Below are 15,557 nucleotides of genomic sequence, written 5' to 3'. Positions count from 1 at the left end.
CATTTTCGACACCGGTAAAAAAAAATCTTAAGACGCGGTATGAGAAAAAATGAGATTTTGGTCCAAAATTTTTTTTCTTAAAAACACTTCTAAATAATCCCAAAGGCATCAAATAGTCACTTGAGAGGATTTTCAGACATTTTGAAACCCTTTTGAAGAGGGTCAATTTCGACCACTGGTAAAAAAAAATCGTAAGGACGCGGTTTTACAAAAAAAAAAGAGATTTTGGTCCAAAATGGTTTTGCTTAAAAAACACTTCTAAACTATCCCAATGGTAATCAAATAGTCAAATTTGAGGTATTTCAGACATTTTGAAACCCTTTTTAAGAGGGTCATTTTCGAACACAGGTACAAAAAATCGTGAGGACACGGTATGAAAAAAAATGAAATTTTGGTCCAAAATTTTTTTTGCTTTAAAACACTTCTAAATAATCCCAAAGGCATCAAATATTCACTTGTGAGGTATTTCAGACATTTTGAAACCCTTTTGAAGAGGGTCATTTTCGACCACAGGTAAAAAAAATCGTAAGGACGCGGTATGAAAAAAAAATGAGATTTTGGTCCAAAATTTTTTTAGCCTAAAACAGTGCTAAATGATCCCAATGGCATCAAATAGTCACTTGTGAGGTATTTCAAACATTTTGAAACCCTTTTGAAGAGTGTCATTTTTGACCACCGGAAAAAAAAAAATCGAAAGGACGTGGAATGAAAAAAAATGAGATTTTGTTCCAAATTTTTTTTGCTTAAAAACACTTCTAAATTATCCCAATGGCATCAAATTGTCACTTGTGAAGTATTCAGACATTAATAACCTTTTTGAAGTGGGCCATTTTTTACAATCGTAAAAAAAATCGTAAGGACGCGATATGAAAAAAAATGAGATTTGTGGTCCAAAATTTTTTATGCTTAAAAACACTTCTAAATAATCCCAAAGGCATCAAACAGTTACTTGTGAGGTATTTCAGATATTTTGAAACCCTTTTGAAGAGGTTCATTTTCGACCACCGGTACAAAAAATCGGAAGGACGCGGAATGAAAAAAAAAAAAAATTTTGGTCCAAAATGTTTTTTGCTTAAAAACACTTCTAAATAATGCCAAAGGCATCAAATAGTCACTTGTGAGGTATTTCAGAAATTTTGAAACCATTTTGAAGAGGGTCAGTTTCGACCACCGAAACAAAAAAAAATCGTAAGGACGCGGTATGAAAAAAAATGAGATTTTGGTCCAAAATTTTTTTTTACTTAAAAACACTTCTAAATAATCCCAAAAGCAATAAATAGTCACTTGTGAGGTATTTCAGAAATTTTGAAACCCTTTTGAAGAGGGTCATTTTCGACCACCAGTAAAAAAAATCGTAAGGATGCGGTATGAAAAAAAAATGAGATTTTGGTCCAAATTATTTTTTGCTAAAAAACACTTCTAAATAATCCCAAAGGCATCAAATAGTCACTTGTGAGGTATTTCAGACATTTTGAAACCCTTTTGAAGAGGGTCATTTTCGACCACCGGTAAAAAAAAATCGTAAGGACGCGGTATGAAAAAAAAAATGAGATTTTGGTACAAATTTTTTTTTGCTTAAAAAAAATTCTAAATAACCCCAAAGGAATTAAATAGTCAATTGTGAGGTATTTCAGACATTTTGAAACCCTTTTGAAGAGGGTCATTTTACCACCGGTAGAAAAAAATCGTAAGGACTCGGTATGAAAAAAAATGAGATTTTTGTCCAAATTATTTTTTGCTTAAAAACACTTCTAAATGATCCCAAAGGCATCAAACAGTCACTTGTGAGGTATTTCAGATATTTTTAAACCCTTTTGAAGAGGGTCATTTTCGACCACTGGTAAAAAAAATCGTAAGGACTCTGTATGAAAAAAAATGAGATTTTGGTCCAAAATTTTTTTTGCTTAAAAACTCTTCTAAATAAACCCAAAGGCATCCAATAGTCACTTGTGAGGTATTTCAGACATTTTGAAACCCTTTTGAAGAGGGTCATTTTTTACCACCGGTACAAAAAATCGTAAGGACGCGGTATGAAAAAAAAATGAGATTTTGGTCCAAAATTTTTTTTGCTTAAAAACACTTCTAAATAATCCGAAAGGCATCAAATAGTCACTTTTGAGGTATTTCAGATATTTTGAAACCCTTTTGAAAAGGTCATTTTCGACCACCGGTACAAAAAATCGTAAGGACGCGGTATGAAAAAGAAATGAGATTTTGGTACAAATTTTTTTTTGCTTAAAAAAAATTCTAAATAACCCCAAAGGCATCAAATAGTCACTTGAGAGGATTTTCAGACATTTTGAAACCCTTTTGAAGAGGGTCAATTTCGACCACTGGAAAAAAAAAAATCGTAAGGACGCGGTTTTAAAAAAAAAAAAGAGATTTTGGTCCAAAATGTTTTTTGCTTAAAAACACTTCTAACTATCCCAATGGTATCAAATAGTCAAATTTGAGGTATTCAGACATTTTGAAACCCTTTTTTAAGAGGGTCATTTTCGAACACAGGTACAAAAAATCGTGAGGACACGGTATGAAAAAAAATGAAATTTTGGTCCAAAATTTTTTTGCTTAAAAACACTTCTAAATAATCCCAAAGGCATCAAATATTCACTTGTGAGGTATTTCAGACATTTTGAAACCCTTTTGAAGAGGGTCATTTTCGACCACTGGCACAAAAAATCGTAAGGACGCGGTATGAAAAAAAATGAGATTTTGGTCCAAAATTTTTTAGCCTAAAAAAAACTTCTAAATGATCCCAATGGCATCAAATAGTCACTTGTGAGGTATTTCAGACATTTTGAAACCCTTTTGAAGAGTGTCATTTTTGACCACCGGAAAAAAAAAAAATCGAAAGGACGTGGAATGAAAAAATGAGATTTTGTTCCAAATTTTTTTTTGCTTAAAAACACTTCTAAATTATCCCAATGGCATCAAATTGTCACTTGTGAAGTATTTCAGACATTAATAAACCTTTTTGAAGTGGGCCATTTTTTACAATCGGTAAAAAAAAAATCGTAAGGACGCGATATGAAAAAAAATGAGATTGTGGTCCAAAAGTTTTTTTTGCTTAAAAACACTTCTAAATAATCCCAAAGGCATCAAACAGTTACTTGTGAGGTATTTCAGATATTTTGAAACCCTTTTGAAGAGGTTCATTTTCGACCACCGGTACAAAAAATCGGAAGGACGCGGAATGAAAAAAAAAAAAGTTTTGGTCCAAAATGTTTTTTGCTTAAAAACACTTCTAAATAATGCCAAAGGCATCAAATAGTCACTTGTGAGGTATTTCAGAAATTTTGAAACCATTTTGAAGAGGGTCAGTTTCGACCACCGAAACAAAAAAATCGTGAGGACGCGGTATGAAAAAAATGAGATTTTGGTCCAAATTTTTTTTTTACTTAAAAACACTTCTAAATAATCCCAAAAGCAATAAATAGTCACTTGTGAGGTATTTCAGAAATTTTGAAACCCTTTTGAAGAGGGTCATTTTCGACCACCAGTAAAAAAAAATCATAAGGCCGCGGTATGAATAAAAATGAGATTTTGGTCCAAATTATTTTTTGCTAAAAAACACTTCTAAATAATCCCAAAGGCATCAAATAGTCACTTATAAGGAATTTCAGACATTTTGAAACCCTTTTGAAGAGGGTCATTTTCGACCACCAGTACAAAAAATCGTAAGGACGCGGTATGAAAAAAAAATGAGATTTTGGTACAAATTTTTTTTGCTTAAAAAAAAATTCTAAATAACCCCAAAGGAATTAAATAGTCAATTGTGAGGTATTTCAGACATTTTGAAACCCTTTTGAAGAGGGTCATTTTACCACCGGTAGAAAAAAATCGTAAGGACTTCGGTATGAAAAAAAGTGAGATTTTTGTCCAAATTATTTTTTGCTTAAAAAACACTTCTAAATGATCCCAAAGGCATCCAATAGTCACTTGTGAGGTATTTCAGATATTTTTAAACCCTTTTGAAGAGGGTCATTTTCGACCACTGGTAAAAAAAAAATCGTAAGGACTCGGTATGAAAAAAAATGAGATTTTGGTCCAAAATTTTTTTTGCTTAAAAACTCTTCTAAATAAACCCAAAGGCATCCAATAGTCACTTGTGAGGTATTTCAGACATTTTGAAACCCTTTGAAGAGGGTCATTTTTTACCACCGTACAAAAAATCGTAAGGACGCGGTATGAAAAAAAAATGAGATTTTGGTCCAAAATTTTTTTGCTTAAAAAACACTTCTAAATAATCCCAAAGGCATCAAATAGTCACTTGTGAGGTATTTCAGATATTTTGAAACCCTTTTGAAAAGTTCATTTTCGACCACCGGAACAAAAAATCGTAAGGACGCAGTATGAAAAAAAAAATGAGATTTTGGCACAAAATTTTTTTTTGCTTAAAAAAAATTCTAAATAATCTCAAAGGCATCAAATAGTCACTTGTGAGGTAATTCAGACATTTTGAAACCTTTTTGAAGAGGGTCATTTTTTACCACCGGTAAAAAAAAAAAATCGTAAGGATGCGGTATAAAAAAAAAAATGAGATTTTGGTCCAAAATTTTTATTTGCTTTAAAACACTTCTAAATAATCCCAATGGCATCAAATAGTCACTTGTGAGGTATTTCAGACATTTGAAACCTTTTTGAAGAGGGTCATTTTTTACCACCGCTAAAAAAAAATCGTAAGGATGCGGTATGAAAAAAAATGAGATTTTGGTCCAAAATTTTTTTAGCCTAAAAACAGTGCTAAATAATGCCAATGGCATCAAATAGTCACTTGTGAGGTATTTCTGACATTTTGAAACCCTTTTGAAGAGGGTTATTTTTGACCACCGGAAAAAAAAAATCGTAAAGACGTGGTAGGAAAAAAAATGAGATTTTGGTCCAAATTTTTTTATGCTTAAAAAAACTTCTAAATAATCCCAAAGGCATCAAACAGTTACTTGTGAGGTATTTCAGATATTTTGAAACCCTTTTGAAGAGGTTCATTTTCGACCACCGGTACAAAAAATCGTAAGGACGCGGTATGAAAAAAAATGAGATTTATGTCCAAATTTTTTTTTGCTTAAAAACACTTCTAAATAATCCCAAAGGCATCAAATAGTCACTTGTGAGGTATTTCAGACATTTTGAAACCCTTTTGAAGAGGGTCATTTTCGACCACCGGTACAAAAAAATCGTAAGGACGCGGTATGAAAAAAAAATGAGATTTTGGTACAAATTTTTTTTGCTTAAAAAAAATTCTAAATAACCCCAAAGGCATCAAATAGTCAATTGTGAGGTATTTCAGACATTTTGAAACCTTTTTGAAGAGGGTCATTTTTTACCACCGGTAAAAAAAATCATAAGGATGCGGTATGAAAAAAAATGAGATTTTGGTCCAAATTATTTTTTGCTAAAAACACTTCTAAATAATCCCAAAGGCATCAAATAGTCACTTGTGAGGTATTTCAGACATTTTGAAACCCTTTTGAAGAGGTTCATTTTGGACCACCGGTACAAAAAAAATGTAAGGACGCGGTATGAAAAAAAAATGAAATTTTGGTCCAAAATTTTTTTTGCTTACAAACACTTGTAAATAATCCCAAAGGCATCAAATAGTCACTTGTGAGGTATTTCAGACATTTTGAAACCTTTTTGAAGAGGGTCATTTTCGACCACCGGTACAAAAAATCGTAAGGACGCGGTATGAAAAAAAATGAGATTTTGGTCCAAAATTTTTTTAGCCTAAAAAAACTTCTAAATAATCCCAATGGCATCAAATAGTCACTTGTGAGGTATTTCAGACATTTTGAAACCCTTTTGAAGAGGTTCATTTTCGACCACCGGTACAAAAAATCTTAAGGACGCGGTATGAAAAAAAATGAGATTTTGGTCCAAAATGTTTTTTTGCTCAAAAACAATTCTAAATAATCCCAATTGCATCAAATAGTCACTTGTGAGGTATTTCAGACATTTTGAAACCCTTTTGAAGAGGGTCATTTTCGACCACCGGTACAAAAAAGTGTAAGGACGCAGTATGAAAAAAAATGAGATTTTGGTCCAATTTTTTTTTTTTGCTTAAAAACACTTCTAAATAATCCCAAAGGCATGAATTGGTCACATGTGAGGTATTTCAGACATTTTGAAACACTTTGAAGAGGGTCATTTTCGACCACCGGTAAAAAAAAAATCGTTAGGACGCGGTATGAAAAAAACATGAGATTTTGGTCCAAAATTTTTTTTGCTTTAAAATACTTCTAAATCCCAAAGGCATCAATTAGTCACCTATGAGGTATTTCAGACAATTTGAAACCATTTTGAAGAGGGTCATTTTCGACCACCGGTAATTAAAATCGTAAGGGGGGTATGTTGTCCGGAAAAAAAAAAACGAGACTTTGGTCCAACTTTTCTTTTTTATTTAGAAATAGTCCTAAATAATCCCAAAGGCATCAATTAGTCACATGTGAGGTATTTCAGATTATTTTAAACCATTTTTAAAGAGGGTCATTTTAGACCACCAGTATGGAAAATCGTAATTGGGAGTATGTCTCCCTGACAAAAAAAAAAAAAAAAATACAGAGATTTTGGTCCAAAGTTTTTTTTTGCTAAAATTTACTTCAAAATAAACCCAAAGGCATCAATTAGGTCACATGAGAGGATTCCAAACTGAAACCATTTTTCAAGCGGGTCATTTTCAACTAAGAGAAAATCATCAGGGGGGTGTTTATCGTCCAGAAAAAAAAAAAAAAAAAAGAGAAGCAGGAGGGCTTCACATTTCTTTTCCTCTTACTACATAGTGCAATGGACAAATGGCAAAAAAGGAGATTACTTCTTAAGGGCCAAATGCAGAAACATCCTCCTAAGTCATCCCTCCAACTGAGCAATTCAGTCTTTAGAGAGTTGACCCTGGGACTGCACATCTCAGACCCACTTCCCATGAACAGGCACTGAATCACCTCAAAAGTATGTTTCAAGTCTTTCAGATAGTCCAAGTTCACCGTGTACAGCACGCCCATCAGGTTCACAAAAGCTTTGCGTACAACACCAAAATGACGCAAGACATCTTCTCCTCATGACGATGGCAACATCATTGTGGAAAACTGGAAGGGGCTCCTTCACATCTTCAGCAACTAAAAGGATTCCAATCACCATTCCCTTGATGACGTCCTTCTCAGGATCTGTTGGCTTCCTGCAAAAACAAACAAAAAACAAGAAAAGCACTCGGAGAGTGCAGACCTCCGCCAAGACAGATCTGCCCCCCTGCCCCCGTGTTTGTTTGTTTGTTAGCAAGATAACTCAAGAAGTTATGAACGATTTTCATGAAATTTTCAGGAAAATGTTGATACTGGCACAAGGAAGAAATGATTAAATTTTGGTGGTGATCAGGGCTGGGGGTGGGGGGGCCTTGGCAGAGGTCTGTGCTCTCCGAGTACTTTTCTAGAAAAGACAGCGCAGACCTCCACCAAGGCCCCCCCCCCCCCCACCAAAATTTAATCACTTCTTCCTTGTGCCAGTATCAACATTTCCTGAAAATTTCATGAAAATCCGTCCATAACTTTTTGAGTTATTTTGCTAACAAACAAACAAACACGCACACACACAAGCAAAGCGATCACAGTACCTCCTGGTGGAGGTAACAAAAAGGTGCCTGTGCTTTAGACATGTTTTGCTATGTAGTGTATCCACACAGAGGATGCCTGAAATGATATGTGTAACCCTACCCATTGAGAACTGGTTTTTGTACCACTGAACAACATTTTGCTGCTTACCTCACATCACATCATCAATGTAGAAGGATTTTCCTTCATGTACTGTGGCAATCCCTGCAAAGCTGCTGCACTCCTCCTTTGGTTTGATGGCTGAGAAACTCCTTTTTGGAGTAATACCTGCACGAATATCCGCCAGGTCAAGGCAAAAGGGGTTGCAATATGTAATGGAGGGATACATTCAAAATATTAAAATGTCCAATGAAGGGGACACTACAACGGTTGGGGCTAAAGCCTGCTAGTCTACAGTGAAAAGGGCAGAAACCCCATGACCTCTATCTGAAATACAACAAGCAGAACCTTGAATAATTATCTTTTGTTCCTGAGGTAGGCTGACCGAGGGCACGGCTTTTTAGACGACATTATATCAGCGGTGAAAACGCATTATAGATCATTTTCTTGTCAACATCCTTGGAGTGGTTTCACACCCGAGAGTAGCCTACATCCCCAAAGGTGACTGATTCGAGGCTAAACCTCATAGCGCAACTTAGACAAACCAAATAATGAATATGCTGTCCGGTTTACGATAAATGTCTGAAGTCAAACATACCAGTTTTATCCCAAAAACCAACTCTCCCCTGAAACTGTGAAACGGTGAAGCCAATATGCATAAGACAAATATCCAATCTGCTGAGCACAACAGTTCAACCAAGTGAATGAAAGCACCTAATTGTTGGACATTTTAAACAAGGTGTGGCCATGTAAGAACTGAAATGAACAGCAATCCACTGAGGATTGATATTAATGCATTATCATCAAAACAGCCCAAATCCTGGCACATCCATCTGATTTACATGGGCCATAGACACATAGCTTAACCGTTTTGCTTGTCAGAGGCACTGATGTCGATAGAGATCTGTGGTCAGAGGGCATGGCTTGACAGACCTTGCTTGCATAGTCACAGTAGCTAGGATGTGTGATTGGACAATGAATGGTTTCACAAAAGGTCATTCACATCAGTTCAAGCATTATTTAATATCATAATAAATAGGAAGTGGCATACAGGAAAGATCAATTTATGTTTAATGTGTCAAATATTGTGTTAGCCATTATGTAGAGCAAGTTATTGCTTGCGTCTGTTGATTAAAAAATATTCAATATTTCCACGTTGTGCATATTCTGGTCACAGTGGAAGTCATCAAATTACAGGTACAGGGTGGGGAAGCAAATTACAATGAACATTTAGTTGTTTTTTCTCAGCAGGCACTACGTCAGTTGTTTTGAAACCAAACATACATTGATGTCATAATCATACCTAACACTATTATCCATACCTTTTCAGAAACTTTTGCCCATATGAGTAATCAGGAAAGCAAACGTCAAAGAGTGTGTGATTTGCTGAATGCACTCGTCACACCAAAGGAGATTTCAAAATAGTTGGAGTGTCCATAAAGACTGTTTATAATGGAAAAAAGAGAATGACTATGAGCAAACTATTACGAGAAAGTCTGAAAGATACTATTAAAGAAGAATGGGAGAAGGTGGTCACCCGAATATTTGAGGAACACTTGCGCAAGTTTCAGAAAGCGTGTGAAGGCAGTTATTGAGAAAGAAGGAGGACACATAGAATAAAAACATTTTCTATTATGTCAATTTTCTTGTGGCAAAATAAATTTTCATGATTTTCAATAAATTAATTGGTCATACACTTTCTTTCAATCCCTGCCTCAAAATATTGTACATTTTGCTTCCCCACCCTGTATGTCGTTAACTGTTGAGGGTGTTTTTAGTGTCATCAAATGTAAAAAAGTGTGATGTGTTACTTAAACAATTTTCAATTTTACTCCCAAATATCTCACTTTGGTAACACATGTGCTCCATGAGAGGAATGTTAGCATACAGTCTTGCAATATACATAATACAACATTATTACTTTGCTATGACTAAGAAAAAAAAATAACACATTTTACCTGTCTTTTAGTAAAAAAGGCAGGCCATGTGTCTCATTTCGGCCACAAGTGGCTCCTCCTCAATCATCTCCTGTCTTCTCAGTGCGTATGTGGCATTCATTGCATCATCGATGTAGGCCAAATTTGGGGTTGTTTTTCTCATCTCCTGGACCATCTTTTCTTGATCTTCTTAAAGACTTCTGCTGTCTCTTCCCTGGGGGAGATCTGGAAGAAAATTTGTGTCAGAGCATCTCAGTTTCACCAAATAGAATAAGACAAAACTAAAGACCCAATACTGATAGTCAACACCATCAGTATTGATAATCAGTAATTGTCATTGTCGACATTTTATCTTCGTTAACTGTCACACTTCCCCCTTTTCCACCACACTGGTCCCAGGGCTAAACTGGGGCCAGACTAAGAACCAATGATGCAAACCCCCTGCATAATTGGTAGGCGGGGATTACAGACCCAAACGGGAACAGCGAAAGCTTTGAACCAGCATTTTTAAAACTACAACCAACCGGTTTTTAGTTTAGTTTTTAGAGAAAGAGTAATAAATGGCAAAAATAAGCAGCAGTAAACAGAGGAGACCCAGTGCTTTCTGGCACTGTGGTCTTCATCCGAAGTCCAAGACAACTTGGAGGGAGCCTCTGGCATAAAACAGGTGTTTGAAAAAATATAAAGAGAGATGGATATGCTCGGACCCTGGACCAGCTTCTAAACAAATTAAATTAGTTAAAGAAGGGCTACAGGGACCAGAAAAGACATCTTGGATGCAACGGACGGCCGAGAAGAATCCTGCATTTGGACCTGCTAAACTGAGTTTTAGAGGACCGGTGAATCCGACTACCGGTGCACTGAACTCGGACACAGCAGACAGACTGGTGGCTTTCGAAAACTCAACTTTACAGATTAAAGCGAGCTACAAACATTAGCTACTGGTATGCTAACAACATTTCTGTGTCGTCTCCGAAACGCTGATTCTTCAGTGGGTTGATAAAAGGCAGAACTGAACAGAGTAGTTAACCATGTTCCAGTAGACAGGGTTATTGTCCACACTGGGTAGAGCATGTCAAATTAAAGCGTGGTTTCTTTGTTTTGTTCTTTACAGTTGTTGCCCATGGACGAGGAGGCAGATTTACAGCAACACTATCTGGATGATTCTTCCCTTTTGTAAAGTTTTTGAAGCGTTTTTTAATTTGATCCTATATTTTACACTTCAATGTGAATAAACCCATTTGAAATGCACTAACCCTTCGGTATCCCGGGTGTACTTTTTTCGCACACTTTACACTTCGTATTAAAAAAAACTTCATATTATTTTTCACAATTTAAATGAAGTTAGAATTCAAAAGTTGTTCATTTTTGCACGATATTTCAAATTCTGGCCACCAACTAAAATTTGCACATTGTGAACAAAAGAAAATTACAAGACTAGCATCTGCCTCCTAAGTGTGCCTAAAACGCACTATTTCTTCCATTATAACCACTGTTTTTGATCCGAAAGCCATTAAGGCATAAATCCTGTTTTTACTGATATCTGGGCTTCATTTGAGAGGTGAGGGTCTAAATTAATTTATTAACGTTGTTAATGTTGCTGTTAATCATTGACATGTCAGGCTGCAAAAATCAAATAATATGTAATCCAATTTTTATGTAGTATTTTCAAAACTGAAAAAAACAAACATATTTTGTGTTTTTTGCATCAAAAAATGTAGTGACATCATGATCAAAAGAGATCGTTTAAAGGGTTAAAAAAAATGTAAAATGAATGATTATTTGATATGTATGATTAGGGCTGACCTTGATTTACAAAAATAAAATCAAATTAGAGCAGAAAAATAAATCAATATATAATATTTAATGGGGGCGACACGGTGGTGCAGTGGTTGCACTCGTGCCTCACCAGCAAAAAGGTCCTGGGTTCGATTCCAACACCAGTCGACAGGGTGGGACCTTCTGTGTGGAGTTGCATGTTCTCCCCGTGTCTGTGTGGGCTCTCTCCAGGTACACCGGCTTCCTCCCACCATCCAAAGACATGCACTATAGGTAATGGGTTAATCTAAATTGCCCATAGGTGTGAATGTGAGAGTGATTGTTTGTCTCTATATGTTCAGCCTCGATGACTGGCGACTTGTCCAGGGTGTACCCCGCCTTCGCCCCTATGCAGCTGGGATAGGCTCCAAGCGACCCCCGTGACCCTAGTGAGGATAAAGCGGGCTCAGAAAATGAATGAATGAATAATATTTAATAGATTGATTTATAGGTGTGCCTTTTTGGCACACTTGGTGACAGATTATAGTATTTATGAACATTTGACCGAACGCCAAAAATAATAATGCAAATTAACCAGTGTTGGAGTTAAACACTGACATATGCCAGGCTGCAAAATTCAAATAATATGTGATCCACTTTTTATGTAGTATATTGAAAAAAAATTAATTTATTTTTGTTTTTTGCATCCAAAAAAATGGTTTGTTTACATTACACACATGGCATTTAAAGGGTTAAAAAATGTGACAGTTATTGAGTATTTGGTATTTTTATTTACAGCTCAAGTTGATGAAATAGAAAAAAAAGTGTAAAAGAATTAAAAACAAACTGTATGAAAATTTTTTTGACATTATTCCACAAGTGTGCCAAAAAGGCACACTTGATGCTTAGTAAGGGCCTTACTGGACGGGATACCGGAGGGTTAAGTTAATTTTGTCCGTGTTTTCCTATGCCTCACATAAACCTGGCTAACAATAGTGCTCTGCTGCCCTCACTAATAGAGGGAATGCACATACGTCACTTCCCCCCTGGGCCACACCCCTCTAAGTCAGACTGAGTGGCAAAACAAACCGGCTCAACACGGCAGAGCATAGCAATAACTACAGCGGAGACCGGGAAAAATGTGGAATATAACATGAAATTAAAGACAATTGGACTTGACATTCATTTATATACAGAAGAAAAAAATTAGGACCCAATACTGATCCCTGGGGGACCCCACAAGCAATGTCCAAACATGATGAATCACAGTCACCCAATTTCATAAACTGCCGTCTGCCACTTAAATAACTTTTTACCCAGTCCAGCACAATCCCCCTTATGCCATATCTTTCCAGTTTAGTGAGTAATATTTTATGGTTGATGGTGTCAAAGGCTTTTTTTTTTTTTTTTTTTTTTTTAAAATCAATAAATATTCCAATGGCATATTGTTTATTATCTATAGCATTTGTGATTTCTGCTGTTGCCTCAGTTATTGCCAATGCTATTGATCTGTTTGTCCTGAACCCGAACTGATTCTCTGCGAGTATTTTGTGCTTTTCTAGGAATGTGTCCAGTCTGTTGTTGAAAAGTTTTTTCCAATATTTTTGATAACTGTGGCAGTAAGGAGACAGGTCCGTAATTTGTGAAATGGTGCTTGTTTCCAGCCTTGTATAGAGGTATGACTTTAGTTGTTTTCATTGTATTTGGAAATGAACCGGTTTGAAATGATAAGTTACATTATACAGGGTGGGGAAGCAAAATGTACAATATTTTGAGGCAGGGATTGAAAGACAGTGTATGACCAATTAGTTTATTCAAAGTCATGAGAATTTATTTGCCACAAGAAAACTGACATAATAGAAAATGTTTTTATTCTATGTGTCCTCCTTCTTTCTCAATAACTGCTTTCACACGCTTTCTGAAACTTGAGCAAGTGTTCCTCAAATATTCGGGTGACAATTTCTCCCATTCTTCTTTAATAGTATCATCCAGACTTTCTCGGAATAGTTTTGCTCATAGTCATTCTCTTCTTTACATTATAAACAGTCTTTATGGACACTCCGACTATTTTTTGAAATCTCCTTTGGTGTGATGAGTGCATTCAGCAAATCACACACTCTTTGACGTTTGCTTTCCTGATTACTCATATGGGCAAAAGTTTCTGAAAAGGTATGGATAATAGTGTTAGGTATGATTATGACATCAATATATGTTTGGTTTCACAACAATTGACGTAGTGCCTGCTGAGAAAAAACTAAATGTTCATTGTAAATTTTGCTTCCCCACCCTGTATAGGTTAGTGGTTTTGAAATCCCCTCAATGACCTTTTTCACCAGTGACATTAATATCATTAAAGTCGGTCGACAGTTTGTTCTTACATTTTCTAACAATATTAACAATTTCACTTTCATCTACTGCTTTAAGAAACAATGAGCACTTGTTTCTTTCTGATAAATGTTCACCATATTTCCCTGGATCATGGATTTTTCTTGCAAGATCCAGTCCTATATTTACAAAGAATTCATAAAAACTATTAGCCACCTGTTTCATGTTATAGTTTTCACTATCCTTATCAATAAAATACTTAGGCAGACTATTATGTCTACATCCATTTTTTATAATATTGTTTAGTATATTCCAGATAGCTTAATGTTATTTTTGTTATCATCCAATAAACTCTTGTAATAATCCGTCTTACTTACCCTTATAATATTAGTTAAACTTATTTTTATATTTTTTACATTTATGTTCTGCCTCTTTAGTTCTCCGTCTTATGAAATCTTTGTAAAGTTTGTTTTCTTTTTGCAGGCATTTTGTAGGCCCTTTTTGTTATCCATGGGCAATGAGCATATGATAGTTTCTGTTGTATTCTTAACTGGACAATATTATATCTATAATGAGGAAAATATTCTTAGGAAACTCATCATATGCAAGGTTAACATCTGTTTTTCCTATGAATGGCTATCCCAGTTCTACTCTGTAATTGCTGTTTAAGTCTGTTTATGGATTTCTCTGATTTTACTCGTCTATATCCCATTTGTTTAACTTGTTTCTACATTTGATGTCATAGACTGAACGCTGGCAAATGGTCACTGATGTCATTAATTAAAAGTCCATTTATTGTATTATTATCAACGACATTGGTGAAAATATTATCAATGAGAGTGGCACAGTGGGATGTAATTCTGCTGGGTCTGGTGATTTTTGGAAATAGGCTCACACTATATATTGTATTAATAAATTCATCTATAGTTTTCTGTTTGTTGGGATTTAACATATCAATATTAACCCTTTCATGCACAGTGGTCACTACAGTGGACAGTTATTCTACAGCTGTTCTCTTGTATATTCATGGATTTTGTTGTTTTACTTGCATATCTACCAACACAGTGGATACTTATGCACCATCCCATAATACACTGCAATTCATACTGTTACTGTAACATTTCTGTTCTTGATAAACCTGATCTGCAGCAACATATTTGAGTGTAAATCAATTGCTAATTGTTATTAGACTGTAATTAACAGTTTTGTTTTTTTTTAAAGTTGTGTTTTGCATATTATTTGAGTGAGTAATAACTATTATAGTATGTTAAAATGTGAGAAAACATCAAATTAGCAACACAAAAAAACCCACTTATTTCATAGTTTTCACACAGTATGACAGGTAAATGCATGTTTATTTGCTTTAACAATTAAATGCATGGTGCCCGCTGAGCGGATATTTTTGTAACTCCAATTAAAAAAAAGGTTCATAAAAAAAAAACAAATTCAATCACATTGTTTTGTTTCATGCCTAAAGAGGAATAAAAACACTCAGGAAAAAATCTTGATTAAGGTTCTCATAATTCATGCATGAAAGGGTTAAAATCCCCACATATAAAATAGTTTTATTGCTTATTTTTGAGAATACTGATTCCCATCCACTCACTGAATGTACTAATGCTTGAGCCCGGTGTGCTATAAATGCAGCCAACAATAATATTCTTGTATTTCTCCATGCGCACTTCAATTGTTAAACATTCAAGGAGATTATCAATTACAGTTGTAATGCCAACCAAAACCTGAAGTCCTAAAGATTTAGGGAATATATAAGCCACTCCTCCACCACTCTTATTTAGTCTGTATTATACCTGAATTCATAACCATCTAATTCAAAGTCTAT

Source organism: Sphaeramia orbicularis, chromosome 18, assembly GCF_902148855.1.
Source record: "Sphaeramia orbicularis chromosome 18, fSphaOr1.1, whole genome shotgun sequence".
NCBI lineage: Eukaryota > Metazoa > Chordata > Actinopteri > Kurtiformes > Apogonidae > Sphaeramia > Sphaeramia orbicularis.
Note: the sequence above shows the minus strand (reverse complement) of the source record.